Below are 24,000 nucleotides of genomic sequence, written 5' to 3'. Positions count from 1 at the left end.
GACGTGGGGGGGTAAAAAAAAGGCTTTCAGCACCTGGTATTCCCAGGCGGTCTCCCATCCAAGTACTAACCAGGCCCGACACTGCTTTAACTTCCGAGATCAGACGAGATCGGGCGTTCTCAGGGTAGTATGGCCGTAAGCCGTCAAACCTACCAAAGTTTTGCATTTTATAGACACAATCGCCCCTGAAACCGTGCCAAGCAACGGCGGTACTTGATGGCTTTCCTTTCACAATCGACGTGGGGGGGTAAAAAAAAGGCTTTCAGCACCTGGTATACCCAGGCGGTCTCCCATTCGAGTACTGACCAGGCCTGACCCTGCTTAAGCTTCCGAGATCGGACGAGATCGGGCGTTCTCAGGGTAGTATGGCCGTAAGCCGTCAAGCTCACCAAAGTTTTGCATTTTATAGACACAATCGCCCCTGAAACCGTGCCAAGCAACGGCGGTACTTGATGGCTTTCCTTTCACAATCGACGTGGGGGGGGTGTGTGTGTAAAAAATGGCTTTCAGCACCTGGTATTCCCAGGCGGTCTCCCATTCAAGTACTAACCAGGCCCGGCCCTGCTTTAGCTACCGAGATCTGACGAGATCGGGCGTTCTCAGTGTAGTTTGGCCGTAAGCCGTCAAACTCACCAAAGTTTTGCATTTTATAGACACAATCACCCCTGAAACCGTGCCAAGCAACGGCGGTACTTGATGGCTTTCCTTTCACAATCGACGTGGGCGGGGTAAAAATAGGCTTTCAGCACCTGGTATTCCCAGGCGGTCTCCCATTCAAGTACTAACCAGGCCCGACCCTGCTTTAGCTTCCGAGATCGGACGAGATCGGGCGTTCTCAGGGTAGTATGGCCGTAAGCCGACAAACCCACCAAAGTTTTGCATTTTATAGACACAATCGCCCCTGAAACCGTGCCAAGCAACGGCGGTACTTGATGGCTTTCCTTTCACAATCGACGTGGGGGGGTAAAAAAAAGGCTTTCAGCACCTGGTATTCCCAGGCGGTCTCCCATTCAAGTACTAACTTGGCCCGACCCTGCTTTAGCTTCCGAGATCGGACGAGATCGGGCGTTCTCAAGGTAGTATGGCCGTAAGCCGTCAAACCAACCAAAGTTTTGCATTTTATAGACACAATCGCCCCTGAAACCGTGCGAAGCAACGGCGGTACTTGATGGCTTTCCTTTCACAATCGACGTGGGGGGTTAAAAAAAAGGCTTTCAGCACCTGGTATTCCCAGGCGGTCACCCATTCAAGTACTAACCAGGCCCGACCCTGCTTAAGCTTCCGAGATCGGACGAGATCGGGCGTTCTCAGGGTAGTATGGCCGTAAGCCGTCAAGCTCACCAAAGTTTTGCATTTTATAAACACAATCGCCCCTGAAACCGTGCCAAGCAACGGCGGTACTTGATGGCTTTCCTTTCACAATCGACGTGGGGGGGGGGGGTAAAACTATGCTTTCAGCACCTGGTATTCCCAGGCGGTCTCCCATTCAAGTACTAACCAGGCCCGACCCTGCTTTAGCTTCTGAGATCGGACGAGATCGGGCGTTTTCAGGGCAGTATGGCCGTAAGCCGTCAAACCCACCAAAGTTTTGCATTTTATAGACACAATCGCCCCTGAAACCGTGCCAAGCAACGGCGGTACTTGATGGCTTTCCTTTCACAATCGACGTGGGGGGGTAAAAAAAAGGCTTTCAGCACCTGGTATTCCCAGGCGGTCTCCCATTCAAGTACTAACCAGGCCCGACCCCGCTTAAGCTTCCGAGACCGGACGAGATCGGGCGTTCTCAGGGTAGTATGGCCGTAAGCCGTCAGGCTCACCAAAGTTTTGCATTTTATAGACACAATCGCCCCTGAAACCGTGCCAAGCAACGGCGGTACTTGATGGCTTTCCTTTCACAATCGACATGGGGGGGTGTGTGTGTGTAAAAAATGGCTTTCAGCACCTGGTATTCCCAGGCGGTCTCCCATTCAAGTACTAACCAGGCCCGGCCCTGCTTTAGCTACCGAGATCGGACGTTCTCAGGGTAGTTTGGCCGTAAGCCGTCAAACTCACCAAAGTTTTGCATTTTATAGACACAATCACCCCTGAAACCGTGCCAAGCAACGGCGATACTTGATGGCTTTCCTTTCACAATCGACGTGGGGTGGTAAAAAAAGCCTTTCAGCACCTGGTATTCCCAGGCGGTCTCCCATTCAAGTACTAACCAGGCCCGACCCTGCTTTAGCTTCCGAGATCGGACGAGATCGGGCGTTCTCAGGGTAGTATGGCCGTAAGCCGTCAAACCCACCAAAGTTTTGCATTTTATAGACACAATCGCCCCTGAAACCGTGCCAAGCAACGGCGGTACTTGATGGCTTTCCTTTCACAATCGACGTGGGGGGGTAAAAAAAAGGCTTTCAGCACCTGGTATTCCCAGGCGGTCTCCCATTCAAGTACTAACCAGGCCCGACCCTGCTTTAGCTTCCGAGATCGGACGAGATCGGGCGTTCTCAGGGTAGTATGGCCGTAAGCCGTCAGGTTCACCAAAGTTTTGCATTTTATAGACACAATCGCCCCTGAAACCGTGCCAAGCAACGGCGGTACTTGATGGCTTTCCTTTCACAATCGACGTGGGGGGGGTAAAAAAAGGCTTTCAGCAACTGGTATTCCCAGGCATTCTCCCATTCAAGTAGTAACCAGGCCCGACACTGCTTTAGCTTCCGAGATCAGACGATATCGGGCGTTCTCAGGGCAGTATGGCCGTAAGCCGTCAAACTCACCAAAGTTTTGCATTTTATAGACACAATCGCCTCTGAAACCGTGCCAAGCAACGGTGGTACTTGATGGCTTTCCTTTCACAATCGACGTGGGGTGGTAAAAATAGACTTTCAGCACCTGGTATTCCCAGGCGGTCTCCCATCCAAGTACTGACCAGGCCCGACCTTGCTTAAGCTTCCGAGATCGAACGAGATCGGGCGTTCTCAGGGTAGTATGGCCGTAAGCCGTCAAACTCACCAAAGTTTTGCATTTTATAGACACAATCGCCCCTGAAACCGTGCCAAGCAACGGCGGTACTTGATGGCTTTCCTTTCACAATCAACGTGGGGGGGGGTAAAAAAAGGCTTTCAGCACCTGGTATTCCCAGGCGGTCTCCCATTCAAGTACTAACCAGGCCCGACCCTGCTTTAGCTTCCGAGATCGGACGAGATCGGGCGTTCTCAGGGTAGTATGGCCGTAAGCCGTCAAACCCACCAAAGTTTTGCATTTTATAGACACAATCGCCCCTGAAACCGTGCCAAGCAACGGCGGTACTTGATGGCTTTCCTTTCACAATCGACGTGGGGGGGGTAAAAAAAAGGCTTTCAGCACCTGGTATTCCCAGGCGGTCTCCCATTCAAGTACTAACCAGGCCCGACCCTGCTTAAGCTTCCGAGATCGGACGAGATCGGGCGTTCTCAGGGTAGTATGGCCGTAAGCCGTCAAGCTCACCAAAGTTTTGCATTTTATAGACACAATCGCCCCTGAAACCGTGCCAAGCAACGGCGGTACTTGATGGCTTTCCTTTCACAATCGACATGGGGGGGGGGGGGGGTGTGTAAAAAATGGCTTTCAGCACCTGGTATTCCCAGGCGGTCTCCCATTCAAGTACTAACCAGGCCCGGCCCTGCTTTAGCTACCGAGATCGGACGAGATCGGGCGTTCTCAGGGTAGTATGGCCGTAAGCCGTCAAGCTCACCAAAGTTTTGCATTTTATAGACACAATCGCCCCTGAAACCGTGCCAAGCAATGGCGGTACTTGATGGCTTTCCTTTCACAATCGACGTGGGGGGGGGGTAAAAATAGGCTTTCCGCACCTGGTAGTCCCAGGCGGTCTCCCATTCAAGGACTAAACAGGCCGGACCCTGCTTCAGCTTCCGAGATTGGGCGTTCTCAGGGTAGTATGGCCGTAAGCCGTCAAACTCACCAAAGTTTTGCATTTTATAGACACAATCGCCCCTGAAACCGTGCCAAGCAATGGCGGTACTTGATGGCTTTCCTTTCACAATCGACGTGGGGGGGGGGTAAAAATAGGCTTTCCGCACCTGGTAGTCCCAGGCGGTCTCCCATTCAAGTACTAACCAGGCCCGACCCTGCTTTAGCTTCCGAGATCGGGCGTTCTCAGGGTAGTATGGCCGTAAGCCGTCAAACTCACCAACGTTTTGCATTTTATAGACACAATCGCCCCTGAAACCGTGCCAAGCAACGGCGGTACTTGATGGCTTTCCTTTCACAATCAACGTGGGGGGGGTGTAAAAAATGGCTTTCAGCACCTGGTATTCCCAGGCGGTCTCCCATCCAATTACTAACCAGGCTCGACCCTGCTTTAACTTCCGATATCGGACGAGATCGGGCGTTCTCAAGGTAGTATGGCCGTAAGCCATCAAACCCACCAAAGTTTTGCATTTTATAGACACAATCGCCCCTGAAACCGTGCCAAGCAACGGCGGTACTTGATGGCTTTCCTTTCACAATCGACGTGGGGGGGTAAAAAAAAGGCTTTCAGCACCTGGTATTCCCAGGCGGTCTCCCATTCAAGTACTAACCAGGCCCGACCCTGCTTAAGCTTCCGAGATCGAACGAGATCGGGCGTTCTCAGGGTAGTATGGCCATAAGCCGTCAAGCTCACCAAAGTTTTGCATTTTATAGACACAATCGCCCCTGAAACCGTGCCAAGCAACGGCGGTACTTGATGGCTTTCCTTTCACAATCGACGTGGGGGGTTAAAAAAAAGGCTTTCAGCACCTGGTATTCCCAGGCGGTCTCCCATTCAAGTACTAACCAGGCCCGACCCTGCTTAAGCTTCCGAGATCGGACGAGATCGGGCGTTCTCAGGGTAGTATGGCCGTAAGCCGTCAAGCTCACCAAAGTTTTGCATTTTATAAACACAATCGCCCCTGAAACCGTGCCAAGCAACGGCGGTACTTGATGGCTTTCCTTTCACAATCGACGTGGGGGGGGGGGGGTAAAACTATGCTTTCAGCACCTGGTATTCCCAGGCGGTCTCCCATTCAAGTACTAACCAGGCCCGACCCTGCTTTAGCTTCTGAGATCGGACGAGATCGGGCGTTTTCAGGGCAGTATGGCCGTAAGCCGTCAAACCCACCAAAGTTTTGCATTTTATAGACACAATCGCCCCTGAAACCGTGCCAAGCAACGGCGGTACTTGATGGCTTTCCTTTCACAATCGACGTGGGGGGGTAAAAAAAAGGCTTTCAGCACCTGGTATTCCCAGGCGGTCTCCCATTCAAGTACTAACCAGGCCCGACCCTGCTTAAGCTTCCGAGACCGGACGAGATCGGGCGTTCTCAGGGTAGTATGGCCGTAAGCCGTCAGGCTCACCAAAGTTTTGCATTTTATAGACACAATCGCCCCTGAAACCGTGCCAAGCAACGGCGGTACTTGATGGCTTTCCTTTCACAATCGACATGGGGGGGTGTGTGTGTGTAAAAAATGGCTTTCAGCACCTGGTATTCCCAGGCGGTCTCCCATTCAAGTACTAACCAGGCCCGGCCCTGCTTTAGCTACCGAGATCGGACGTTCTCAGGGTAGTTTGGCCGTAAGCCGTCAAACTCACCAAAGTTTTGCATTTTATAGACACAATCACCCCTGAAACCGTGCCAAGCAACGGCGATACTTGATGGCTTTCCTTTCACAATCGACGTGGGGTGGTAAAAAAAGGCTTTCAGCACCTGGTATTCCCAGGCGGTCTCCCATTCAAGTACTAACCAGGCCCGACCCTGCTTTAGCTTCCGAGATCGGACGAGATCGGGCGTTCTCAGGGTAGTATGGCCGTAAGCCGTCAAACCCACCAAAGTTTTGCATTTTATAGACACAATCGCCCCTGAAACCGTGCCAAGCAACGGCGGTACTTGATGGCTTTCCTTTCACAATCGACGTGGGGGGGTAAAAAAAAGGCTTTCAGCACCTGGTATTCCCAGGCGGTCTCCCATTCAAGTACTAACCAGGCCCGACCCTGCTTTAGCTTCCGAGATCGGACGAGATCGGGCGTTCTCAGGGTAGTATGGCCGTAAGCCGTCAGGTTCACCAAAGTTTTGCATTTTATAGACACAATCGCCCCTGAAACCGTGCCAAGCAACGGCGGTACTTGATGGCTTTCCTTTCACAATCGACGTGGGGGGGGTAAAAAAAGGCTTTCAGCAACTGGTATTCCCAAGCATTCTCCCATTCAAGTAGTAACCAGGCCCGACACTGCTTTAGCTTCCGAGATCAGACGATATCGGGCGTTCTCAGGGCAGTATGGCCGTAAGCCGTCAAACTCACCAAAGTTTTGCATTTTATAGACACAATCGCCTCTGAAACCGTGCCAAGCAACGGTGGTACTTGATGGCTTTCCTTTCACAATCGACGTGGGGTGGTAAAAATAGACTTTCAGCACCTGGTATTCCCAGGCGGTCTCCCATCCAAGTACTGACCAGGCCCGACCTTGCTTAAGCTTCCGAGATCGAACGAGATCGGGCGTTCTCAGGGTAGTATGGCCGTAAGCCGTCAAACTCACCAAAGTTTTGCATTTTATAGACACAATCGCCCCTGAAACCGTGCCAAGCAACGGCGGTACTTGATGGCTTTCCTTTCACAATCAACGTGGGGGGGGGTAAAAAAAGGCTTTCAGCACCTGGTATTCCCAGGCGGTCTCCCATTCAAGTACTAACCAGGCCCGACCCTGCTTTAGCTTCCGAGATCGGACGAGATCGGGCGTTCTCAGGGTAGTATGGCCGTAAGCCGTCAAACCCACCAAAGTTTTGCATTTTATAGACACAATCGCCCCTGAAACCGTGCCAAGCAACGGCGGTACTTGATGGCTTTCCTTTCACAATCGACGTGGGGGGGGTAAAAAAAAGGCTTTCAGCACCTGGTATTCCCAGGCGGTCTCCCATTCAAGTACTAACCAGGCCCGACCCTGCTTAAGCTTCCGAGATCGGACGAGATCGGGCGTTCTCAGGGTAGTATGGCCGTAAGCCGTCAAGCTCACCAAAGTTTTGCATTTTATAGACACAATCGCCCCTGAAACCGTGCCAAGCAACGGCGGTACTTGATGGCTTTCCTTTCACAATCGACATGGGGGGGGGGGGGGGGGGGGGTGTAAAAAATGGCTTTCAGCACCTGGTATTCCCAGGCGGTCTCCCATTCAAGTACTAACCAGGCCCGGCCCTGCTTTAGCTACCGAGATCGGACGAGATCGGGCGTTCTCAGGGTAGTATGGCCGTAAGCCGTCAAGCTCACCAAAGTTTTGCATTTTATAGACACAATCGCCCCTGAAACCGTGCCAAGCAATGGCGGTACTTGATGGCTTTCCTTTCACAATCGACGTGGGGGGGGGGTAAAAATAGGCTTTCCGCACCTGGTAGTCCCAGGCGGTCTCCCATTCAAGGACTAAACAGGCCGGACCCTGCTTCAGCTTCCGAGATTGGGCGTTCTCAGGGTAGTATGGCCGTAAGCCGTCAAACTCACCAAAGTTTTGCATTTTATAGACACAATCGCCCCTGAAACCGTGCCAAGCAATGGCGGTACTTGATGGCTTTCCTTTCACAATCGACGTGGGGGGGGGGTAAAAATAGGCTTTCCGCACCTGGTAGTCCCAGGCGGTCTCCCATTCAAGTACTAACCAGGCCCGACCCTGCTTTAGCTTCCGAGATCGGGCGTTCTCAGGGTAGTATGGCCGTAAGCCGTCAAACTCACCAACGTTTTGCATTTTATAGACACAATCGCCCCTGAAACCGTGCCAAGCAACGGCGGTACTTGATGGCTTTCCTTTCACAATCAACGTGGGGGGGGGGGGTGTAAAAAATGGCTTTCAGCACCTGGTATTCCCAGGCGGTCTCCCATTCAAATACTAACCAGGCCCGGCCCTGCTTTAGCTACCGAGATCGGACGAGATCGGGCGTTCTCAGGGTAGTTTAGCCGTAAGCCGTCAAACTCACCAAAGTTTTGCATTTTATAGACACAATCACCCCTGAAACCGTGCCAAACAACGGCGGTACTTGATGGCTTTCCTTTCACAATCGACGTGGGGGGGGTAAAAATAGGCTTTCAGCACCTGGTATTCCCAGGCGGTCTCCCATTCAAGTACTAACCAGGCCCGACCCTGCTTTAGCTTCCGAGATCGGACGAGATCGGGCGTTCTCAGGGTAGTATGGCCGTAAGCCGTCAAACCCACCAAAGTTTTGCATTTTATAGACACAATCGCCCCTGAAACCGTGCCAAGCAACGGCGGTACTTGATGGCTTTCCTTTCACAATCGACGTGGGGGGGTAAAAAATAGGCTTTCAGCACCTGGTATTCCAAGGCGGTCTCCCATTCAAGTACTAACCAGGCCCGACCCTGCTTAAGCTTCCGAGATCGGACGAGAACGGGCGTTCTCAGGGTAGTATGGCCGTAAGCCGTCAAGCTCACCAAAGTTTTGCATTTTATAGACACAATCGCCCCTGAAACCGTGCCAAGCAACGGCGGTACTTGATGGCTTTCCTTTCACAATCGACGTGGGGGGGGGGGTAAAAAAAGGCTTTCAGCACCTGGTATTCGCAGGCGGTCTCCCATCCAATTACTAACCAGGCTCGACCCTGCTTTAACTTCCGAGATCGGACGAGATCGGGCGTTCTCAAGGTAGTATGGCCGTAAGCCATCAAACCCACCAAAGTTTTGCATTTTATAGACACAATCGCCCCTGAAACCGTGCCAAGCAACGGCGGTACTTGATGGCTTTCCTTTCACAATCGACGTGGGGGGGTAAAAAAAAGGCTTTCAGCACCTGGTATTCCCAGGCGGTCTCCCATTCAAGTACTAACCAGGCCCGACCCTGCTTAAGCTTCCGAGATCGAACGAGATCGGGCGTTCTCAGGGTAGTATGGCCATAAGCCGTCAAGCTCACCAAAGTTTTCCATTTTATAGACACAATCGCCCCTGAAACCGTGCCAAGCAACGGCGGTACTTGATGGCTTTCCTTTCACAATCAACGTGGGGGGGGGGGTAAAAAAAGGCTTTCAGCACCTGGTATTCCCAGGCGGTCTCCCATTCAAGTACTAACCAGGCCCGACCCTGCTTTAGCTTCCGAGATCGGACGAGATCGGGCGTTCTCAGGGTAGTTTGGCCGTAAGCCGTCAAACTCACCAAAGTTTTGCATTTTATAGACACAATCACCCCTGAAACCGTGCCAAGCAACGGCGGTACTTGATGGCTTTCCTTTCACAATCGACGTGGGGGGGGTAAAAATAGGCTTTCAGCACCTGGTATTCCCAGGCGGTCTCCCATTCAAGTACTAAGCAGGCCCGACCCTGCTTTAGCTTCCGAGATCGGACGAGATCGGGCGTTCTCAGGGTAGTATGGCCGTAAGCCGACAAACCCACCAAAGTTTTGCATTTTATAGACACAATCGCCCCTGAAACCGTGCCAAGCAACGGCGGTACTTGATGGCTTTCCTTTCACAATCGACGTGGGGGGGTAAAAAAAAGGCTTTCAGCACCTGGTATTCCCAGGCGGTCTCCCATTCAAGTACTAACTTGGCCCGACCCTGCTTTAGCTTCCGAGATCGGACGAGATCGGGCGTTCTCAAGGTAGTATGGCCGTAAGCCGTCAAACCCACCAAAGTTTTGCATTTTATAGACACAATCGCCCCTGAAACCGTGCGAAGCAACGGCGGTACTTGATGGCTTTCCTTTCACAATCGACGTGGGGGGTTAAAAAAAAGGCTTTCAGCACCTGGTATTCCCAGGCGGTCTCCCATTCAAGTACTAACCAGGCCCGACCCTGCTTAAGCTTCCGAGATCGGACGAGATCGGGCGTTCTCAGGGTAGTATAGCCGTAAGCCGTCAAGCTCACCAAAGTTTTGCATTTTATAGACACAATCGCCCCTGAAACCGTGCCAAGCAACGGCGGTACTTGATGGCTTTCCTTTCACAATCGACGTGGGGGGGGGGTAAAAAAAGGCTTTCAGCTCCTGGTATTCCCAGGCGGTCTCCCATTCAAGTACTAACCAGGCCCGACCCTGCATTAGCTTCCGAGATCGGATGATATCGGGCGTTTTCAGGGCAGTATGGCCGTAAGCCGTCAAACTCACCAAAGTTTTGCATTTTATGGACACAATCGCCCCTGAAACCGTGCCAAGCAATGGCGTTACTTGATGGCTTTCCTTTCACAATCGACGTGGGGTGGTAAAAATGGGCTTTCCGCACCTGGTATTGCCAGGCGGTCTCCCATTCAAGTACTAACCAGGCCCGACCCTGCTTTAGCTTCCGAGATCGGACGAGATCGGGCGTTCTCAGGGTAGTATGGCCGTAAGCCGTCAGGGTCACCAAAGTTTTGCATTTTATAGACACAATCGCCCCTGAAACCGTGCCAAGCAACGGCGGTACTTGATGGCTTTCCTTTCACAATCGACGTGGGGGGGGTAAAAAAAGGCTTTCAGCAACTGGTATTCCCAGGCATTCTCCCATTCAAGTAGTAACCAGGCCCGACACTGCTTTAGCTTCCGAGATCAGACGATATCGGGCGTTCTCAGGGCAGTATGGCCGTAAGCCGTCAAACTCACCAAAGTTTTGCATTTTATAGACACAATCGCCTCTGAAACCGTGCCAAGCAACGGTGGTACTTGATGGCTTTCCTTTCACAATCGACGTGGGGTGGTAAAAATAGGCTTTCAGCACCTGGTATTCCCAGGCGGTCTCCCATCCAAGTACTGACCAGGCCCGACCCTGCTTAAGCTTCCGAGATCGAACGAGATCGGGCGTTCTCAGGGTAGTATGGCCGTAAGCCGTCAAACTCACCAAAGTTTTGCATTTTATAGACACAATCGCCCCTGAAACCGTGCCAAGCAACGGCGGTACTTGATGGCTTTCTTTTCACAATCAACGTGGGGGGGGGGTAAAAAAAGGCTTTCAGCACCTGGTATTCCCAGGCGGTCTCCCATTCAAGTACTAACCAGGCCCGACCCTGATTTAGCTTCCGAGATCGGACGAGATCGGGCGTTCTCAGGGTAGTATGGCCGTAAGCCGTCAGGTTCACCAAAGTTTTGCATTTTATAGACACAATCGCCCCTGAAACCGTGCCAAGCAACGGCGGTACTTGATGGCTTTCCTTTCACAATCGACGTGGGGGGGGTAAAAAAAGGCTTTCAGCAACTGGTATTCCCAGGCATTCTCCCATTCAAGTAGTAACCAGGCCCGACACTGCTTTAGCTTCCGAGATCAGACGATATCGGGCGTTCTCAGGGTAGTATGGCCGTAAGCCGTCAAACTCACCAAAGTTTTGCATTTTATAGACACAATCGCCTCTGAAACCGTGCCAAGCAACGGTGGTACTTGATGGCTTTCCTTTCACAATCGACGTGGGGTGGTAAAAATAGGCTTTCAGCACCTGGTATTCCCAGGCGGTCTCCCATCCAAGTACTGACCAGGCCCGACCCTGCTTTAAATTCCGAGATCGGACGAGATCGGGCGTTCTCAGGGTAGTATGGCCGTAAGCCGTCAAACTCACCAAAGTTTTGCATTTTATAGACACAATCGCCCTGAAACCGTGCCAAGCAATGGCGGTACTTGATGGCTTTCCTCTCACAATCGACGTGGGGGGGGGGGTAAAAATAGGCTTTCAGGACCTGGTAGTCCCAGGCGGTCTCCCATTCAAGGACTAAACAGGCCCGACCCTGCTTCAGCTTCCGAGATCGGGCATTCTCAGGGTAGTATGGCCGTAAGCCGTCAAACCCACCAAAGTTTTGCATTTTATAGACACAATCGCCCCTGAAACCGTGCCAAGCAACGGCGGTACTTGATGGCTTTCCTTTCACAATCGACGTGGGGGGGTAAAAAAAAGGCTTTCAGCACCTGGTATTCCCAGGCGGTCTTCCATTCAAGTACTAACCAGGCCCGACCCTGCTTAAGCTTCCGAGATCGGACGAGATCTGGCGTTCTCAGGGTAGTATGGCCGTAAGCCGTCAAACTCACCAACGTTTTGGATTTTATAGACACAATCGCCCCTGAAACCGTGCCAAGCAACGGCGGTACTTGATGGCTTTCCTTTCACAATCAACGTGGGGGGGGGGGGGGGGGGGTGTAAAAAATGGCTTTCAGCACCTGGTATTCCCAGGCGGTCTCCCATTCAAATACTAACCAGGCCCGGCCCTGCTTTAGCTACCGAGATCGGACGAGATCGGGCGTTCTCAGGGTAGTTTGGCCGTAAGCCGTCAAACTCACCAAAGTTTTGCATTTTATAGACACAATCACCCCTGAAACCGTGCCAAGCAACGGCGGTACTTGATGGCTTTCCTTTCACAATCGACGTGGGGGGGGTAAAAATAGGCTTTCAGCACCTGGTATTCCCAGGCGGTCTCCCATTCAAGTACTAACCAGGCCCGACCCTGCTTTAGCTTCCGAGATCGGACGAGATCGGGCGTTCTCAGGGTAGTATGGCCGTAAGCCGTCAAACCCACCAAAGTTTTGCATTTTATAGACACAATCGCCCCTGAAACCGTGCCAAGCAACGGCGGTACTTGATGGCTTTCCTTTCACAATCGACGTGGGGGGGTAAAAAATAGGCTTTCAGCACCTGGTATTCCAAGGCGGTCTCCCATTCAAGTACTAACCAGGCCCGACCCTGCTTAAGCTTCCGAGATCGGACGAGATCGGGCGTTCTCAGGGTAGTATGGCCGTAAGCCGTCAAGCTCACCAAAGTTTTGCATTTTATAGACACAATCGCCCCTGAAACCGTGCCATGCAACGGCGGTACTTGATGGCTTTCCTTTCACAATCGACGTGGGGGGGGGGTAAAAAAAGGCTTTCAGCACCTGGTATTCGCAGGCGGTCTCCCATCCAATTACTAACCAGGCTCGACCCTGCTTTAACTTCCGAGATCGGACGAGATCGGGCGTTCTCAAGGTAGTATGGCCGTAAGCCATCAAACCCACCAAAGTTTTGCATTTTATAGACACAATCGCCCCTGAAACCGTGACACGCAACGGCGGTACTTGATGGCTTTCCTTTCACAATCGACGTGGGGGGGTAAAAAAAAGGCTTTCAGCACCTGGTATTCCCAGGCGGTCTCCCATTCAAGGACTGACCAGGCCCGACCCTGCTTAAGCTTCCGAGATCGGACGAGATCGGGCGTTCTCAGGGTAGTATGGTCGTAAGCCATCAAGCTCACCAAAGTTTTGCATTTTATAGACACAATCGCCCCTGAAACCGTGCCAAGCAACGGCTGTACTTGATGGCTTTCCTTTCACAATCGACGTGGGGGGGGTGTGTGTGTAAAAAATGGCTTTCAGCACCTGGTATTCCCAGGCGGTCTCCCATTCAAGTACTAACCAGGCCCGGCCCTGCTTTAGCTACCGAGATCGGACGAGATCGGGCGTTCTCAGGGTAGTTTGGCCGTAAGCCGTCAAACTCACCAACGTTTTGCATTTTATAGACACAATCACCCCTGAAACCGTGCCAAGCAACGGCGGTACTTGATGGCTTTCCTTTCACAATCGACGTGGGGGGGGTAAAAATAGGCTTTCAGCACCTGGTATTCCCAGGCGGTCTCCCATTCAAGTACTAACCAAGCCCGACCCTGCTTTAGCTTCCGAGATCGGACGAGATCGGGCGTTCTCAGGGTAGTATGGCCGTAAGCCGACAAACCCACCAAAGTTTTGCATTTTATAGACACAATCGCCCCTGAAACCGTGCCAAGCAACGGCGGTACTTGATGGCTTTCCTTTCACAATCGACGTGGGGGGGTAAAAAAAAGGCTTTCAGCACCTGGTATTCCCAGGCGGTGTCCCATTCAAGTACTAACTTGGCCCGACCCTGCTTTAGCTTCCGAGATCGGACGAGATCGGGCGTTCTCAAGGTAGTATGGCCGTAAGCCGTCAAACCCACCAAAGTTTTGCATTTTATAGACACAATCGCCCCTGAAACCATGCGAAGCAACGGCGGTACTTGATGGCTTTCCTTTCACAATCGACGTGGGGGGTTAAAAAAAAGGCTTTCAGCACCTGGTATTCCCAGGCGGTCTCCCCTTCAATTACTAACCAGGCCCGACCCTGCTTAAGCTTCCGAGATCGGACGAGATCGGGCGTTCTCAGGGTAGTATGGCCGTAAGCCGTCAAGCTCACCAAAGTTTTGCATTTTATAGACACAATCGCCCCTGAAACCGTGCCAAGCAACGGCGGTACTTGATGGCTTTCCTTTCACAATCGACGTGGGGGGGTAAAAAAAAGGCTTTCAGCACCTGGTATTCCCAGGCGGTCTCCCATTCAAGTACTAACCAGGCCCGACCCTGCTTAAGCTTCCGAGATCGAACGAGATCGGGCGTTCTCAGGGTAGTATGGCCATAAGCCGTCAAGCTCACCAAAGTTTTGCATTTTATAGACACAATCGCCCCTGAAACCGTGCCAAGCAACGGCGGTACTTGATGGCTTTCCTTTCACAATCAACGTGGGGGGGGGGGTAAAAAAAGGCTTTCAGCACCTGGTATTCCCAGGCGGTCTCCCATTCAAGTACTAACCAGGCCCGACCCTGCTTTAGCTTCCGAGATCGGACGAGATCGGGCGTTCTCAGGGTAGTTTGGCCGTAAGCCGTCAAACTCACCAAAGTTTTGCATTTTATAGACACAATCACCCCTGAAACCGTGCCAAGCAACGGCGGTACTTGATGGCTTTCCTTTCACAATCGACGTGGGGGGGGTAAAAATAGGCTTTCAGCACCTGGTATTCCAAGGCGGTCTCCCATTCAAGTACTAAGCAGGCCCGACCCTGCTTTAGCTTCCGAGATCGGACGAGATCGGGCGTTCTCAGGGTAGTATGGCCGTAAGCCGACAAACCCACCAAAGTTTTGCATTTTATAGACACAATCGCCCCTGAAACCGTGCCAAGCAACGGCGGTACTTGATGGCTTTCCTTTCACAATCGACGTGGGGGGGTAAAAAAAAGGCTTTCAGCACCTGGTATTCCCAGGCGGTCTCCCATTCAAGTACTAACTTGGCCCGACCCTGCTTTAGCTTCCGAGATCGGACGAGATCGGGCGTTCTCAATGTAGTATGGCCGTAAGCCGTCAAACCCACCAAAGTTTTGCATTTTATAGACACAATCGCCCCTGAAACCGTGCGAAGCAACGGCGGTACTTGATGGCTTTCCTTTCACAATCGACGTGGGGGGTTAAAAAAAAGGCTTTCAGCACCTGGTATTCCCAGGCGGTCTCCCATTCAAGTACTAACCAGGCCCGACCCTGCTTAAGCTTCCGAGATCGGACGAGATCGGGCGTTCTCAGGGTAGTATAGCCGTAAGCCGTCAAGCTCACCAAAGTTTTGCATTTTATAGACACAATCGCCCCTGAAACCGTGCCAAGCAACGGCGGTACTTGATGGCTTTCCTTTCACAATCGACGTGGGGGGGGGGGTAAAAAAAGGCTTTCAGCTCCTGGTATTCCCAGGCGGTCTCCCATTCAAGTACTAACCAGGCCCGACCCTGCATTAGCTTCCGAGATCGGATGATATCGGGCGTTTTCAGGGCAGTATGGCCGTAAGCCGTCAAACTCACCAAAGTTTTGCATTTTATGGACACAATCGCCCCTGAAACCGTGCCAAGCAATGGCGTTACTTGATGGCTTTCCTTTCACAATCGACGTGGGGTGGTAAAAATGGGCTTTCCGCACCTGGTATTGCCAGGCGGTCTCCCATTCAAGTACTAACCAGGCCCGACCCTGCTTTAGCTTCCGAGATCGGACGAGATCGGGCGTTCTCAGGGTAGTATGGCCGTAAGCCGTCAGGGTCACCAAAGTTTTGCATTTTATAGACACAATCGCCCCTGAAACCGTGCCAAGCAACGGCGGTACTTGATGGCTTTCCTTTCACAATCGACGTGGGGGGGGGTAAAAAAAGGCTTTCAGCAACTGGTATTCCCAGGCATTCTCCCATTCAAGTAGTAACCAGGCCCGACACTGCTTTAGCTTCCGAGATCAGACGATATCGGGCGTTCTCAGGGCAGTATGGCCGTAAGCCGTCAAACTCACCAAAGTTTTGCATTTTATAGACACAATCGCCTCTGAAACCGTGCCAAGCAACGGTGGTACTTGATGGCTTTCCTTTCACAATCGACGTGGGGTGGTAAAAATAGGCTTTCAGCACCTGGTATTCCCAGGCGGTCTCCCATCCAAGTACTGACCAGGCCCGACCCTGCTTAAGCTTCCGAGATCGAACGAGATCGGGCGTTCTCAGGGTAGTATGGCCGTAAGCCGTCAAACTCACCAAAGTTTTGCATTTTATAGACACAATCGCCCCTGAAACCGTGCCAAGCAACGGCGGTACTTGATGGCTTTCTTTTCACAATCAACGTGGGGGGGGGGTAAAAAAAGGCTTTCAGCACCTGGTATTCCCAGGCGGTCTCCCATTCAAGTACTAACCAGGCCCGACCCTGATTTAGCTTCCGAGATCGGACGAGATCGGGCGTTCTCAGGGTAGTATGGCCGTAAGCCGTCAGGTTCACCAAAGTTTTGCATTTTATAGACACAATCGCCCCTGAAACCGTGCCAAGCAACGGCGGTACTTGATGGCTTTCCTTTCACAATCGACGTGGGGGGGGTAAAAAAAGGCTTTCAGCAACTGGTATTCCCAGGCATTCTCCCATTCAAGTAGTAACCAGGCCCGACACTGCTTTAGCTTCCGAGATCAGACGATATCGGGCGTTCTCAGGGTAGTATGGCCGTAAGCCGTCAAACTCACCAAAGTTTTGCATTTTATAGACACAATCGCCTCTGAAACCGTGCCAAGCAACGGTGGTACTTGATGGCTTTCCTTTCACAATCGACGTGGGGTGGTAAAAATAGGCTTTCAGCACCTGGTATTCCCAGGCGGTCTCCCATCCAAGTACTGACCAGGCCCGACCCTGCTTTAAATTCCGAGATCGGACGAGATCGGGCGTTCTCAGGGTAGTATGGCCGTAAGCCGTCAAACTCACCAAAGTTTTGCATTTTTTAGACACAATCGCCCTGAAACCGTGCCAAGCAATGGCGGTACTTGATGGCTTTCCTCTCACAATCGACGTGGGGGGGGGGGTAAAAATAGGCTTTCAGGACCTGGTAGTCCCAGGCGGTCTCCCATTCAAGGACTAAACAGGCCCGACCCTGCTTCAGCTTCCGAGATCGGGCATTCTCAGGGTAGTATGGCCGTAAGCCGTCAAACCCACCAAAGTTTTGCATTTTATAGACACAATCGCCCCTGAAACTGTGCCAAGCAACGGCGGTACTTGATGGCTTTCCTTTCACAATCGACGTGGGGGGGTAAAAAAAAGGCTTTCAGCACCTGGTATTCCCAGGCGGTCTTCCATTCAAGTACTAACCAGGCCCGACCCTGCTTAAGCTTCTGAGATCGGACGAGATTGGGCGTTCTCAGGGTAGTATGGCCGTAAGCCGTCAAACTCACCAACGTTTTGGATTTTATAGACACAATCGCCCCTGAAACCGTGCCAAGCAACGGCGGTACTTGATGGCTTTCCTTTCACAATCAACGTGGGGGGGGGGGGGGGGTGTGTGTAAAAAATGGCTTTCAGCACCTGGTATTCCCAGGCGGTCTCCCATTCAAATACTAACCAGGCCCGGCCCTGCTTTAGCTACCGAGATCGGACGAGATCGGGCGTTCTCAGGGTAGTTTGGCCGTAAGCCGTCAAACTCACCAAAGTTTTGCATTTTATAGACACAATCACCCCTGAAACCGTGCCAAGCAACGGCGGTACTTGATGGCTTTCCTTTCACAATCGACGTGGGGGGGGTAAAAATAGGCTTTCAGCACCTGGTATTCCCAGGCGGTCTCCCATTCAAGTACTAACCAGGCCCGACCCTGCTTTAGCTTCCGAGATCGGACGAGATCGGGCGTTCTCAGGGTAGTATGGCCGTAAGCCGTCAAACCCACCAAAGTTTTGCATTTTATAGACACAATCGCCCCTGAAACCATGCCAAGCAACGGCGGTACTTGATGGCTTTCCTTTCACAATCGACGTGGGGGGTAAAAAATAGGCTTTCAGCACCTGGTATTCCAAGGCGGTCTCCCATTCAAGTACTAACCAGGCCCGACCCTGCTTAAGCTTCCGAGATCGGACGTTCTCAGGGTAGTATGGCCGTAAGCCGTCAAGCTCACCAAAGTTTTGCAGTTTATAGACACAATCGCCCCTGAAACCGTGCCAAGCAACGGCGGTACTTGATGGCTTTCCTTTCACAATCGACGTGGGGGGGGGGGGTAAAAAAAGGCTTTCAGCACCTGGTATTCGCAGGCGGTCTCCCATCCAAGTACTAACCAGGCTCGACCCTGCTTTAACTTACAAGATCGGACGAGATCGGGCATTCTCAAGGTAGTATGGCCGTAAGCCATCAAACCCACCAAAGTTTTGCATTTTATAGACACAATCGCCCCTGAAACCGTGCCAAGCAACGGCGGTACTTGATGGCTTTCCTTTCACAATCGACGTGGGGGGGTAAAAAAAAGGCTTTCAGCACCTGGTATTCCCAGGCGGTCTCCCATTCAAGTACTAACCAGGCCCGACCCTGCTTAAGCTTCCGAGATCGAACGAGATCGGGCGTTCTCAGGGTAGTATGGCCGTAAGCCGTCAAGCTCACCAAAGTTTTGCATTTTATAGACACAATCGCCCCTGAAACCGTGCCAAGCAACGGCGGTACTTGATGGCTTTCCTTTCACAATCAACGTGGGGGGGGGTAAAAAAAGGCTTTCAGCACCTGGTATTCCCAGGCGGTCTCCCATTCAAGTACTAACCAGGCCCGACCCTGCTTTAGCTTCCGAGATCGGACGAGATCGGGCTTTCTCAGGGTAGTATGGCCGTAAGCCGTCAAATCCACCAAAGTTTTGCATTTTATAGACACAATCGCCCCTGAAACCGTGCCAAGCAACGGCGGTACTTGATGGCTTTCCTTTCACAATCGACGTGGGGGGGTAAAAAAAAGGCTTTCAGCACCTGGTATACCCAGGCGGTCTCCCATTCAAGTACTGACCAGGCCCGACCCTGCTTAAGCTTCCGGGATCGGACGAGATCGGGCGTTCTCAGGGTAGTATGGCCGTGAGCCGTCAAGCTCACCAAAGTTTTGCATTTTATAGACACAATCGCCCCTGAAACCGTGCCAAGCAACGGCGGTACTTGATGGCTTTCCTTTCACAATCGACGTGGGGGGGGTGTGTGTGTAAAAAATGGCTTTCAGCACCTGGTATTCCCAGGCGGTCTCCCATTCAAGTACTAACCAGGCCCGGCCCTGCTTTAGCTACTGAGATCGGACGAGATCGGGCGTTCTCAGGGTAGTTTGGCCGTAAGCCGTCAAACTCACCAAAGTTTTGCATTTTATAGACACAATCACCCCTGAAACCGTGCCAAGCAACGGCGGTACTTGATGGCTTTCCTTTCACAATCGACGTGGGGGGGGTAAAAATAGGCTTTCAGCACCTGGTATTCCCAGGCGGTCTCCCATTCAAGTACTAACCAGGCCCGACCCTGCTTTAGCTTCCGAGATCGGACGAGATCGGGCGTTCTCAGGGTAGTATGGCCGTAAGCCAACAAACCCACCAAAGTTTTGCATTTTATAGACACAATCGCCCCTGAAACCGTGCCAAGCAACGGCGGTACTTGATGGCTTTCCTTTCACAATCGACGTGGGGGGTTAAAAAAAAGGCTTTCAGCACCTGGTATTCCCAGGCGGTCTCCCATTCAGGTACTAACCAGGCCCGACCCTGTTTAAGCTTCCGAGATCGGACGAGATCGGGCGTTCTCAGGGTAGTATGGCCGTAAGCCGTCAAGCTCACCAAAGTTTTGCATTTTATAGACACAATCGCCCCTGAAACCGTGCCAAGCAACGGCGGTACTTGATGGCTTTCCTTTCACAATCGACGTGGGGGGGGTGTGTGTGTAAAAAATGGCTTTCAGCACCTGGTATTCCCAGGCGGTCTCCCATTCAAGTACTAACCAGGCCCGGCCCTGCTTTAGCTACCGAGATCGGACGAGATCGGGCGTTCTCAGGGTAGTTTGGCCGTAAGCCGTCAAACTCACCAACGTTTTGCATTTTATAGACACAATCACCCCTGAAACCGTGCCAAGCAACGGCGGTACTTGATGGCTTTCCTTTCACAATCGACGTGGGGGGGGGTAAAATTAGGCTTTCAGCACCTGGTATTCCCAGGCGGTCTCCCATTCAAGTACTAACCAGGCCCGACCCTGCTTTAGCTTCCGAGATCGGACGAGATCGGGCGTTCTCAGGGTAGTATGGCCGTAAGCCGACAAACCCACCAAAGTTTTGCATTATATAGACACAATCGCCCCTGAAACCGTGCCAAGCAACGGCGGTACTTGATGGCTTTCCTTTCACAATCGACGTGGGGGGGTAAAAAAAAGGCTTTCAGCACCTGGTATTCCCAGGCGGTCTCCCATTCAAGTACTAACTTGGCCCGACCCTGCTTTAGCTTCTGAGATCGGACGAGATCGGGCGTTCTCAAGGTAGTATGGCCGTAAGCCGTCAAACCCACCAAAGTTTTGCATTTTATAGACACAATCGCCCCTGAAACCGTGCGAAGCAACGGCGGTACTTGATGGCTTTCCTTTCACAATCGACGTGGGGGGTTAAAAAAAAGGCTTTCAGCACCTGGTATTCCCAGGCGGTCTCCCATTCAAGTACTAACCAGGCCCGACCCTGATTAAGCTTCCGAGATCGGACGAGATCGGGCGTTCTCAGGGTAGTATGGCCGTAAGCCGTCAGGCTCTCCAAAGTTTTGCATTTTATAGACACAATCGCCCCTGAAACCGTGCCAAGCAACGGCGGTACTTGATGGCTTTCCTTTCACAATCGACGTGGGGGGGGGGGGTAAAAAAAGGCTTTCAGCTCCTGGTATTCCCAGGCGGTCTCCCATTCAAGTACTAACCAGGCCCGACCCTGCTTTAGCTTCCGAGATCGGATGATATTGGGCGTTTTCAGGGCAGTATGGCCGTAAGCCGTCAAACTCACCAAAGTTTTGCACTTTATGGACACAATCGCCCCTGAAACCGTGCCAAGCAATGGCGTTACTTGATGGCTTTCCTTTCACAATCGACGTGGGGTGGTAAAAATAGGCTTTCCGCACCTGGTATTGCCAGGCGGTCTCCCATTCAAGTACTAACCAGGCCCGACCCTGCTTTAGCTTCCGAGATCGGACGAGATCGGGCGTTCTCAGGGTAGTATGGCCGTAAGCCGTCAGGTTCACCAAAGTTTTGCATTTTATAGACACAATCGCCCCTGAAACCGTGCCAAGCAACGGCGGTACTTGATGGCTTTCCTTTCACGATCAACGTGGGGGGGGGTAAAAAAAGGCTTTCAGCACCTGGTATTCCCAGGCGGTCTCCCATTCAAGGACTAAACAGGCCCGATCCTGCTTCAGCTTCCGAGATCGGGCGTTCTCAGGGTAGTATGGCCGTAAGCCGTCAAACTCACCAAAGTTTTGCATTTTATGGACACAATCGCCCCTGAAACCGTGCCAAGCAACGGCGTTACTTGATGGCTTTCCTTTCACAATCGACGTGGGGTGGTAAAAATAGGCTTTCCGCACCTGGTATTCCCAGGCGGTCTCCCATTCAAGTACTAACCAGGCCCGACCCTGCTTTAGCTACCGAGATCGGACGAGATCGGGCGTGCTCAGGGTAGTATGGCCGTAAGCCGTCAGGTTCACCAAAGTTTTGCATTTTATAGACACAATCGCCCCTGAAACCGTGCCAAGCAACGGCGGTACTTGATGGCTTTCCTTTCACAATCGACGTGGGGGGGGTGTGTGTGTAAAAAATGGCTTTCAGCACCTGGTATTCCCAGGCGGTCTCCCATTCAAGTACTAACCAGGCCCGGCCCTGCTTTAGCTACCGAGATCGGACGAGATCGGGCGTTCTCAGGGTAGTTTGGCCGTAAGCCGTCAAACTCACCAACGTTTGGCATTTTATAGACACAATCACCCCTGAAACCGTGCCAAGCAACGGCGGTACTTGATGGCTTTCCTTTCACAATCGACGTGGGGGGGGTAAAAATAGGCTTTCAGCACCTGGTATTCCCAGGCGGTCTCCCATTCAAGTACTAACCAGGCCCGACCCTGCTTTAGCTTCCGAGATCGGACGTTCTCAGGGTAGTATGGCCGTAAGCCGACAAACCCACCAAAGTTTTGCATTTTATAGACACAATCGCCCCTGAAACCGTGCCAAGCAACGGCGGTACTTGATGGCTTTCCTTTCACAATCGACGTGGGGGGGTAAAAAAAAGGCTTTCAGCACCTGGTATTCCCAGGCGGTCTCCCATTCAAGTACTAACTTGGCCAGACCCTGCTTTAGCTTCCGAGATCGGACGAGATCGGGCGTTCTCAAGGTAGTATGGCCGTAAGCCGTCAAACCCACCAAAGTTTTGCATTTTATAGACACAATCGCCCCTGAAACCGTGCGAAGCAACGGCGGTACTTGATGGCTTTCCTTTCACAATCGACGTGGGGGGTTAAAAAAAAGGCTTTCAGCACCTGGTATTCCCAGGCGGTCTCCCATTCAAGTACTAACCAGGCCCGACCCTGCTTAAGCTTCCGAGATCGGACGAGATCGGGCGTTCTCAGGGTAGTTTGGCCGTAAGCCGTCAAGCTCACAAAAGTTTTGCATTTTATAGACACAATCGCCCCTGAAACCGTGCCAAGCAACGGCGGTACTTGATGGCTTTCCTTTCACAATCGACGTGGGGGGGGGGTAAAAAAAGGCTTTCAGCTCCTGGTATTCCCAGGCGGTCTCCCATTCAAGTACTAACCAGGCCCAACCCTGCTTTAAATTCCGAGATCGGACGAGATCGGGCGTTCTCAGTGTAGTATGGCCGTAAGCCGTCAAACTCACCAAAGTTTTGCATTTTATAGACACAATCGCCCTGAAACCGTGCCAAGCAATGGCGGTACTTGATGGCTTTCCTCTCACAATCGACGTGGGGGGGGGTAAAAATAGGCTTTCAGCACCTGGTAGTCCCAGGCGGTCTCCCATTCAAGGACTAAACAGGCCCGACCCTGCTTCAGCTTCCGAGATCGGGCGTTCTCAGGGTAGTATGGCCGTAAGCCGTCAAACCCACCAAAGTTTTGCATTTTATAGACACAATCGCCCCTGAAACCGTGCCAAGCAACGGCGGTACTTGATGGCTTTCCTTTCACAATCGACGTGGGGGGGTAAAAAAAAGGCTTTCAGCACCTGGTATTCCCAGGCGTTCTTCCATTCAAGTACTAACCAGGCCCGACCCTGCTTAAGCTTACGAGATCGGACGAGATCGGGCGTTCTCAGGGTAGTATGGCCGTAAGCCGTCAAGCTCACCAAAGTTTTGCATTTTATAGACACAATCGCCCCTGAAACCGTGCCAAGCAACGGCGGTACTTGATGGCTTTCCTTTCACAATCGACGTGGGGGGGGGGTGTGTGTAAAAAATGGCTTTCAGCACCTGGTATTCCCAGGCGGTCTCCTATTCAAGTACTAACCAGGCCCGGCCCTGCTTTAGCTACCGAGATCGGACGAGATCGGGCGTTCTCAGGGTAGTTTGGCCGTAAGCCGTCAAACTCACCAAAGTTTTGCATTTTATAGACACAATCACCCCTGAAACCGTGCCAAGCAACGGCGGTACTTGATGGCTTTCCTTTCACAATCGACGTGGGGGGGGTAAAAATAGGCTTTCAGCACCTGGTATTCCCAGGCGGTCTCCCATTCAAGTACTAACCAGGCCCGACCCTGCTTTAGCTTCCGAGATCGGACGAGATCGGGCGTTCTCAGGGTAGTATGGCCGTAAGCCGTCAAACCCACCAAAGTTTTGCATTTTATAGACACAATCGCCCCTGAAACCGTGCCAAGCAACGGCGGTACTTGATGGCTTTCCTTTCACAATCGACGTGGGGGGGGGGGGTAAAAAAAGGCTTTCAGCTCCTGGTATTCCCAGGCGGTCTCCCATTCAAGTACTAACCAGGCCCGACCCTGCTTTAGCTACCGAGATCGGATGA

The 24,000-nt window shown here is 52.2% G+C and overlaps 16 non-coding genes and 69 pseudogenes across 16 annotated transcripts; all 85 read right to left on the bottom strand.

Annotated features, from left to right (window-relative positions):
• Positions 1-21: 21 nt before the first annotated feature.
• Positions 22-141, bottom strand: LOC147053308 (5S ribosomal RNA; annotated as a pseudogene).
• Positions 142-257: 116 nt separating this feature from the next.
• On the bottom strand, positions 258-377 carry LOC147053307 (5S ribosomal RNA; annotated as a pseudogene).
• A 124-nt stretch (positions 378-501) lies between these two features.
• Positions 502-621, bottom strand: LOC147053306 (5S ribosomal RNA; annotated as a pseudogene).
• Positions 622-737: 116 nt separating this feature from the next.
• LOC147053305 (5S ribosomal RNA) lies at positions 738-857 on the bottom strand. The gene has a single exon (XR_015067148.1). It is a non-coding gene; the product is annotated as a 5S ribosomal RNA (ribosomal RNA).
• A 116-nt stretch (positions 858-973) lies between these two features.
• On the bottom strand, positions 974-1,093 carry LOC147053304 (5S ribosomal RNA; annotated as a pseudogene).
• Positions 1,094-1,209: 116 nt separating this feature from the next.
• LOC147053303 (5S ribosomal RNA) lies at positions 1,210-1,329 on the bottom strand. The gene has a single exon (XR_015067198.1). It is a non-coding gene; the product is annotated as a 5S ribosomal RNA (ribosomal RNA).
• A 120-nt stretch (positions 1,330-1,449) lies between these two features.
• LOC147053302 (5S ribosomal RNA) lies at positions 1,450-1,569 on the bottom strand (annotated as a pseudogene).
• A 116-nt stretch (positions 1,570-1,685) lies between these two features.
• Positions 1,686-1,805, bottom strand: LOC147053301 (5S ribosomal RNA; annotated as a pseudogene).
• A 350-nt stretch (positions 1,806-2,155) lies between these two features.
• LOC147053300 (5S ribosomal RNA) lies at positions 2,156-2,275 on the bottom strand (annotated as a pseudogene).
• A 116-nt stretch (positions 2,276-2,391) lies between these two features.
• Positions 2,392-2,511, bottom strand: LOC147053299 (5S ribosomal RNA). Its single transcript, XR_015067147.1, has one exon. It is a non-coding gene; the product is annotated as a 5S ribosomal RNA (ribosomal RNA).
• A 351-nt stretch (positions 2,512-2,862) lies between these two features.
• LOC147053298 (5S ribosomal RNA) lies at positions 2,863-2,982 on the bottom strand (annotated as a pseudogene).
• Positions 2,983-3,099: 117 nt separating this feature from the next.
• On the bottom strand, positions 3,100-3,219 carry LOC147053297 (5S ribosomal RNA). The gene has a single exon (XR_015067145.1). It is a non-coding gene; the product is annotated as a 5S ribosomal RNA (ribosomal RNA).
• Positions 3,220-3,336: 117 nt separating this feature from the next.
• LOC147053296 (5S ribosomal RNA) lies at positions 3,337-3,456 on the bottom strand. Its single transcript, XR_015067065.1, has one exon. It is a non-coding gene; the product is annotated as a 5S ribosomal RNA (ribosomal RNA).
• Positions 3,457-3,583: 127 nt separating this feature from the next.
• LOC147053295 (5S ribosomal RNA) lies at positions 3,584-3,703 on the bottom strand (annotated as a pseudogene).
• A 574-nt stretch (positions 3,704-4,277) lies between these two features.
• Positions 4,278-4,397, bottom strand: LOC147053294 (5S ribosomal RNA; annotated as a pseudogene).
• A 116-nt stretch (positions 4,398-4,513) lies between these two features.
• LOC147053293 (5S ribosomal RNA) lies at positions 4,514-4,633 on the bottom strand (annotated as a pseudogene).
• Positions 4,634-4,749: 116 nt separating this feature from the next.
• Positions 4,750-4,869, bottom strand: LOC147053292 (5S ribosomal RNA). The gene has a single exon (XR_015067064.1). It is a non-coding gene; the product is annotated as a 5S ribosomal RNA (ribosomal RNA).
• Positions 4,870-4,990: 121 nt separating this feature from the next.
• LOC147053291 (5S ribosomal RNA) lies at positions 4,991-5,110 on the bottom strand (annotated as a pseudogene).
• Positions 5,111-5,226: 116 nt separating this feature from the next.
• On the bottom strand, positions 5,227-5,346 carry LOC147053290 (5S ribosomal RNA; annotated as a pseudogene).
• Positions 5,347-5,696: 350 nt separating this feature from the next.
• On the bottom strand, positions 5,697-5,816 carry LOC147053289 (5S ribosomal RNA). The gene has a single exon (XR_015067144.1). It is a non-coding gene; the product is annotated as a 5S ribosomal RNA (ribosomal RNA).
• A 116-nt stretch (positions 5,817-5,932) lies between these two features.
• On the bottom strand, positions 5,933-6,052 carry LOC147053288 (5S ribosomal RNA). Its single transcript, XR_015067143.1, has one exon. It is a non-coding gene; the product is annotated as a 5S ribosomal RNA (ribosomal RNA).
• A 351-nt stretch (positions 6,053-6,403) lies between these two features.
• On the bottom strand, positions 6,404-6,523 carry LOC147053287 (5S ribosomal RNA; annotated as a pseudogene).
• A 117-nt stretch (positions 6,524-6,640) lies between these two features.
• LOC147053286 (5S ribosomal RNA) lies at positions 6,641-6,760 on the bottom strand. The gene has a single exon (XR_015067142.1). It is a non-coding gene; the product is annotated as a 5S ribosomal RNA (ribosomal RNA).
• Positions 6,761-6,877: 117 nt separating this feature from the next.
• Positions 6,878-6,997, bottom strand: LOC147053285 (5S ribosomal RNA). Its single transcript, XR_015067063.1, has one exon. It is a non-coding gene; the product is annotated as a 5S ribosomal RNA (ribosomal RNA).
• A 131-nt stretch (positions 6,998-7,128) lies between these two features.
• Positions 7,129-7,248, bottom strand: LOC147053284 (5S ribosomal RNA; annotated as a pseudogene).
• A 578-nt stretch (positions 7,249-7,826) lies between these two features.
• On the bottom strand, positions 7,827-7,946 carry LOC147053283 (5S ribosomal RNA; annotated as a pseudogene).
• A 116-nt stretch (positions 7,947-8,062) lies between these two features.
• LOC147053282 (5S ribosomal RNA) lies at positions 8,063-8,182 on the bottom strand. Its single transcript, XR_015067141.1, has one exon. It is a non-coding gene; the product is annotated as a 5S ribosomal RNA (ribosomal RNA).
• Positions 8,183-8,298: 116 nt separating this feature from the next.
• On the bottom strand, positions 8,299-8,418 carry LOC147053281 (5S ribosomal RNA; annotated as a pseudogene).
• Positions 8,419-8,537: 119 nt separating this feature from the next.
• LOC147053280 (5S ribosomal RNA) lies at positions 8,538-8,657 on the bottom strand (annotated as a pseudogene).
• A 116-nt stretch (positions 8,658-8,773) lies between these two features.
• On the bottom strand, positions 8,774-8,893 carry LOC147053279 (5S ribosomal RNA; annotated as a pseudogene).
• A 119-nt stretch (positions 8,894-9,012) lies between these two features.
• LOC147053278 (5S ribosomal RNA) lies at positions 9,013-9,132 on the bottom strand (annotated as a pseudogene).
• Positions 9,133-9,248: 116 nt separating this feature from the next.
• On the bottom strand, positions 9,249-9,368 carry LOC147053277 (5S ribosomal RNA; annotated as a pseudogene).
• A 116-nt stretch (positions 9,369-9,484) lies between these two features.
• LOC147053276 (5S ribosomal RNA) lies at positions 9,485-9,604 on the bottom strand (annotated as a pseudogene).
• A 116-nt stretch (positions 9,605-9,720) lies between these two features.
• LOC147053275 (5S ribosomal RNA) lies at positions 9,721-9,840 on the bottom strand (annotated as a pseudogene).
• Positions 9,841-9,958: 118 nt separating this feature from the next.
• LOC147053274 (5S ribosomal RNA) lies at positions 9,959-10,078 on the bottom strand (annotated as a pseudogene).
• A 115-nt stretch (positions 10,079-10,193) lies between these two features.
• LOC147053273 (5S ribosomal RNA) lies at positions 10,194-10,313 on the bottom strand (annotated as a pseudogene).
• A 351-nt stretch (positions 10,314-10,664) lies between these two features.
• LOC147053272 (5S ribosomal RNA) lies at positions 10,665-10,784 on the bottom strand (annotated as a pseudogene).
• A 118-nt stretch (positions 10,785-10,902) lies between these two features.
• LOC147053271 (5S ribosomal RNA) lies at positions 10,903-11,022 on the bottom strand (annotated as a pseudogene).
• A 351-nt stretch (positions 11,023-11,373) lies between these two features.
• Positions 11,374-11,493, bottom strand: LOC147053270 (5S ribosomal RNA; annotated as a pseudogene).
• Positions 11,494-11,837: 344 nt separating this feature from the next.
• On the bottom strand, positions 11,838-11,957 carry LOC147053269 (5S ribosomal RNA; annotated as a pseudogene).
• A 129-nt stretch (positions 11,958-12,086) lies between these two features.
• Positions 12,087-12,206, bottom strand: LOC147053268 (5S ribosomal RNA; annotated as a pseudogene).
• Positions 12,207-12,322: 116 nt separating this feature from the next.
• Positions 12,323-12,442, bottom strand: LOC147053267 (5S ribosomal RNA). The gene has a single exon (XR_015067139.1). It is a non-coding gene; the product is annotated as a 5S ribosomal RNA (ribosomal RNA).
• Positions 12,443-12,558: 116 nt separating this feature from the next.
• On the bottom strand, positions 12,559-12,678 carry LOC147053266 (5S ribosomal RNA; annotated as a pseudogene).
• Positions 12,679-12,796: 118 nt separating this feature from the next.
• Positions 12,797-12,916, bottom strand: LOC147053265 (5S ribosomal RNA; annotated as a pseudogene).
• Positions 12,917-13,032: 116 nt separating this feature from the next.
• On the bottom strand, positions 13,033-13,152 carry LOC147053264 (5S ribosomal RNA; annotated as a pseudogene).
• A 124-nt stretch (positions 13,153-13,276) lies between these two features.
• LOC147053263 (5S ribosomal RNA) lies at positions 13,277-13,396 on the bottom strand (annotated as a pseudogene).
• A 116-nt stretch (positions 13,397-13,512) lies between these two features.
• LOC147053262 (5S ribosomal RNA) lies at positions 13,513-13,632 on the bottom strand (annotated as a pseudogene).
• A 116-nt stretch (positions 13,633-13,748) lies between these two features.
• Positions 13,749-13,868, bottom strand: LOC147053261 (5S ribosomal RNA; annotated as a pseudogene).
• Positions 13,869-13,984: 116 nt separating this feature from the next.
• On the bottom strand, positions 13,985-14,104 carry LOC147053260 (5S ribosomal RNA; annotated as a pseudogene).
• A 116-nt stretch (positions 14,105-14,220) lies between these two features.
• Positions 14,221-14,340, bottom strand: LOC147053259 (5S ribosomal RNA; annotated as a pseudogene).
• Positions 14,341-14,459: 119 nt separating this feature from the next.
• On the bottom strand, positions 14,460-14,579 carry LOC147053258 (5S ribosomal RNA; annotated as a pseudogene).
• A 116-nt stretch (positions 14,580-14,695) lies between these two features.
• Positions 14,696-14,815, bottom strand: LOC147053257 (5S ribosomal RNA; annotated as a pseudogene).
• Positions 14,816-14,931: 116 nt separating this feature from the next.
• Positions 14,932-15,051, bottom strand: LOC147053256 (5S ribosomal RNA; annotated as a pseudogene).
• Positions 15,052-15,167: 116 nt separating this feature from the next.
• LOC147053255 (5S ribosomal RNA) lies at positions 15,168-15,287 on the bottom strand (annotated as a pseudogene).
• A 119-nt stretch (positions 15,288-15,406) lies between these two features.
• On the bottom strand, positions 15,407-15,526 carry LOC147053254 (5S ribosomal RNA; annotated as a pseudogene).
• A 115-nt stretch (positions 15,527-15,641) lies between these two features.
• On the bottom strand, positions 15,642-15,761 carry LOC147053253 (5S ribosomal RNA; annotated as a pseudogene).
• Positions 15,762-16,113: 352 nt separating this feature from the next.
• LOC147053252 (5S ribosomal RNA) lies at positions 16,114-16,233 on the bottom strand (annotated as a pseudogene).
• Positions 16,234-16,351: 118 nt separating this feature from the next.
• LOC147053251 (5S ribosomal RNA) lies at positions 16,352-16,471 on the bottom strand (annotated as a pseudogene).
• Positions 16,472-16,822: 351 nt separating this feature from the next.
• LOC147053250 (5S ribosomal RNA) lies at positions 16,823-16,942 on the bottom strand (annotated as a pseudogene).
• A 344-nt stretch (positions 16,943-17,286) lies between these two features.
• On the bottom strand, positions 17,287-17,406 carry LOC147053249 (5S ribosomal RNA; annotated as a pseudogene).
• A 130-nt stretch (positions 17,407-17,536) lies between these two features.
• Positions 17,537-17,656, bottom strand: LOC147053248 (5S ribosomal RNA; annotated as a pseudogene).
• Positions 17,657-17,772: 116 nt separating this feature from the next.
• LOC147053247 (5S ribosomal RNA) lies at positions 17,773-17,892 on the bottom strand. The gene has a single exon (XR_015067138.1). It is a non-coding gene; the product is annotated as a 5S ribosomal RNA (ribosomal RNA).
• Positions 17,893-18,237: 345 nt separating this feature from the next.
• On the bottom strand, positions 18,238-18,357 carry LOC147053246 (5S ribosomal RNA; annotated as a pseudogene).
• Positions 18,358-18,473: 116 nt separating this feature from the next.
• LOC147053245 (5S ribosomal RNA) lies at positions 18,474-18,593 on the bottom strand (annotated as a pseudogene).
• A 117-nt stretch (positions 18,594-18,710) lies between these two features.
• LOC147053244 (5S ribosomal RNA) lies at positions 18,711-18,830 on the bottom strand (annotated as a pseudogene).
• Positions 18,831-18,946: 116 nt separating this feature from the next.
• On the bottom strand, positions 18,947-19,066 carry LOC147053243 (5S ribosomal RNA; annotated as a pseudogene).
• A 124-nt stretch (positions 19,067-19,190) lies between these two features.
• On the bottom strand, positions 19,191-19,310 carry LOC147053242 (5S ribosomal RNA; annotated as a pseudogene).
• A 116-nt stretch (positions 19,311-19,426) lies between these two features.
• On the bottom strand, positions 19,427-19,546 carry LOC147053241 (5S ribosomal RNA). The gene has a single exon (XR_015067137.1). It is a non-coding gene; the product is annotated as a 5S ribosomal RNA (ribosomal RNA).
• Positions 19,547-19,662: 116 nt separating this feature from the next.
• LOC147053240 (5S ribosomal RNA) lies at positions 19,663-19,782 on the bottom strand (annotated as a pseudogene).
• Positions 19,783-19,906: 124 nt separating this feature from the next.
• LOC147053239 (5S ribosomal RNA) lies at positions 19,907-20,026 on the bottom strand (annotated as a pseudogene).
• A 117-nt stretch (positions 20,027-20,143) lies between these two features.
• Positions 20,144-20,263, bottom strand: LOC147053238 (5S ribosomal RNA). The gene has a single exon (XR_015067136.1). It is a non-coding gene; the product is annotated as a 5S ribosomal RNA (ribosomal RNA).
• A 116-nt stretch (positions 20,264-20,379) lies between these two features.
• LOC147053237 (5S ribosomal RNA) lies at positions 20,380-20,499 on the bottom strand (annotated as a pseudogene).
• Positions 20,500-20,615: 116 nt separating this feature from the next.
• LOC147053236 (5S ribosomal RNA) lies at positions 20,616-20,735 on the bottom strand (annotated as a pseudogene).
• A 120-nt stretch (positions 20,736-20,855) lies between these two features.
• On the bottom strand, positions 20,856-20,975 carry LOC147053235 (5S ribosomal RNA; annotated as a pseudogene).
• Positions 20,976-21,090: 115 nt separating this feature from the next.
• LOC147053234 (5S ribosomal RNA) lies at positions 21,091-21,210 on the bottom strand (annotated as a pseudogene).
• A 342-nt stretch (positions 21,211-21,552) lies between these two features.
• LOC147053233 (5S ribosomal RNA) lies at positions 21,553-21,672 on the bottom strand (annotated as a pseudogene).
• Positions 21,673-21,796: 124 nt separating this feature from the next.
• Positions 21,797-21,916, bottom strand: LOC147053232 (5S ribosomal RNA; annotated as a pseudogene).
• A 116-nt stretch (positions 21,917-22,032) lies between these two features.
• LOC147053231 (5S ribosomal RNA) lies at positions 22,033-22,142 on the bottom strand (annotated as a pseudogene).
• A 116-nt stretch (positions 22,143-22,258) lies between these two features.
• On the bottom strand, positions 22,259-22,378 carry LOC147053230 (5S ribosomal RNA; annotated as a pseudogene).
• Positions 22,379-22,494: 116 nt separating this feature from the next.
• Positions 22,495-22,614, bottom strand: LOC147053229 (5S ribosomal RNA; annotated as a pseudogene).
• A 118-nt stretch (positions 22,615-22,732) lies between these two features.
• On the bottom strand, positions 22,733-22,852 carry LOC147053228 (5S ribosomal RNA; annotated as a pseudogene).
• A 342-nt stretch (positions 22,853-23,194) lies between these two features.
• Positions 23,195-23,314, bottom strand: LOC147053227 (5S ribosomal RNA; annotated as a pseudogene).
• Positions 23,315-23,438: 124 nt separating this feature from the next.
• LOC147053226 (5S ribosomal RNA) lies at positions 23,439-23,558 on the bottom strand (annotated as a pseudogene).
• Positions 23,559-23,674: 116 nt separating this feature from the next.
• LOC147053225 (5S ribosomal RNA) lies at positions 23,675-23,794 on the bottom strand. The gene has a single exon (XR_015067133.1). It is a non-coding gene; the product is annotated as a 5S ribosomal RNA (ribosomal RNA).
• Positions 23,795-23,914: 120 nt separating this feature from the next.
• LOC147053224 (5S ribosomal RNA) overlaps positions 23,915-24,000 on the bottom strand; it is a 120-nt pseudogene continuing 34 nt past the window's right edge.

This window comes from Syngnathus leptorhynchus, chromosome 8 (genome assembly GCF_054491065.1).
Source record: "Syngnathus leptorhynchus isolate UIUO chromosome 8, UIUO_Slep, whole genome shotgun sequence".
Classification (NCBI taxonomy): Eukaryota; Metazoa; Chordata; class Actinopteri; order Syngnathiformes; family Syngnathidae; genus Syngnathus; species Syngnathus leptorhynchus.
The sequence above is the reverse complement of the archived record's forward strand: the minus strand, read 5'-3'. Positions and strand labels throughout refer to the sequence as shown.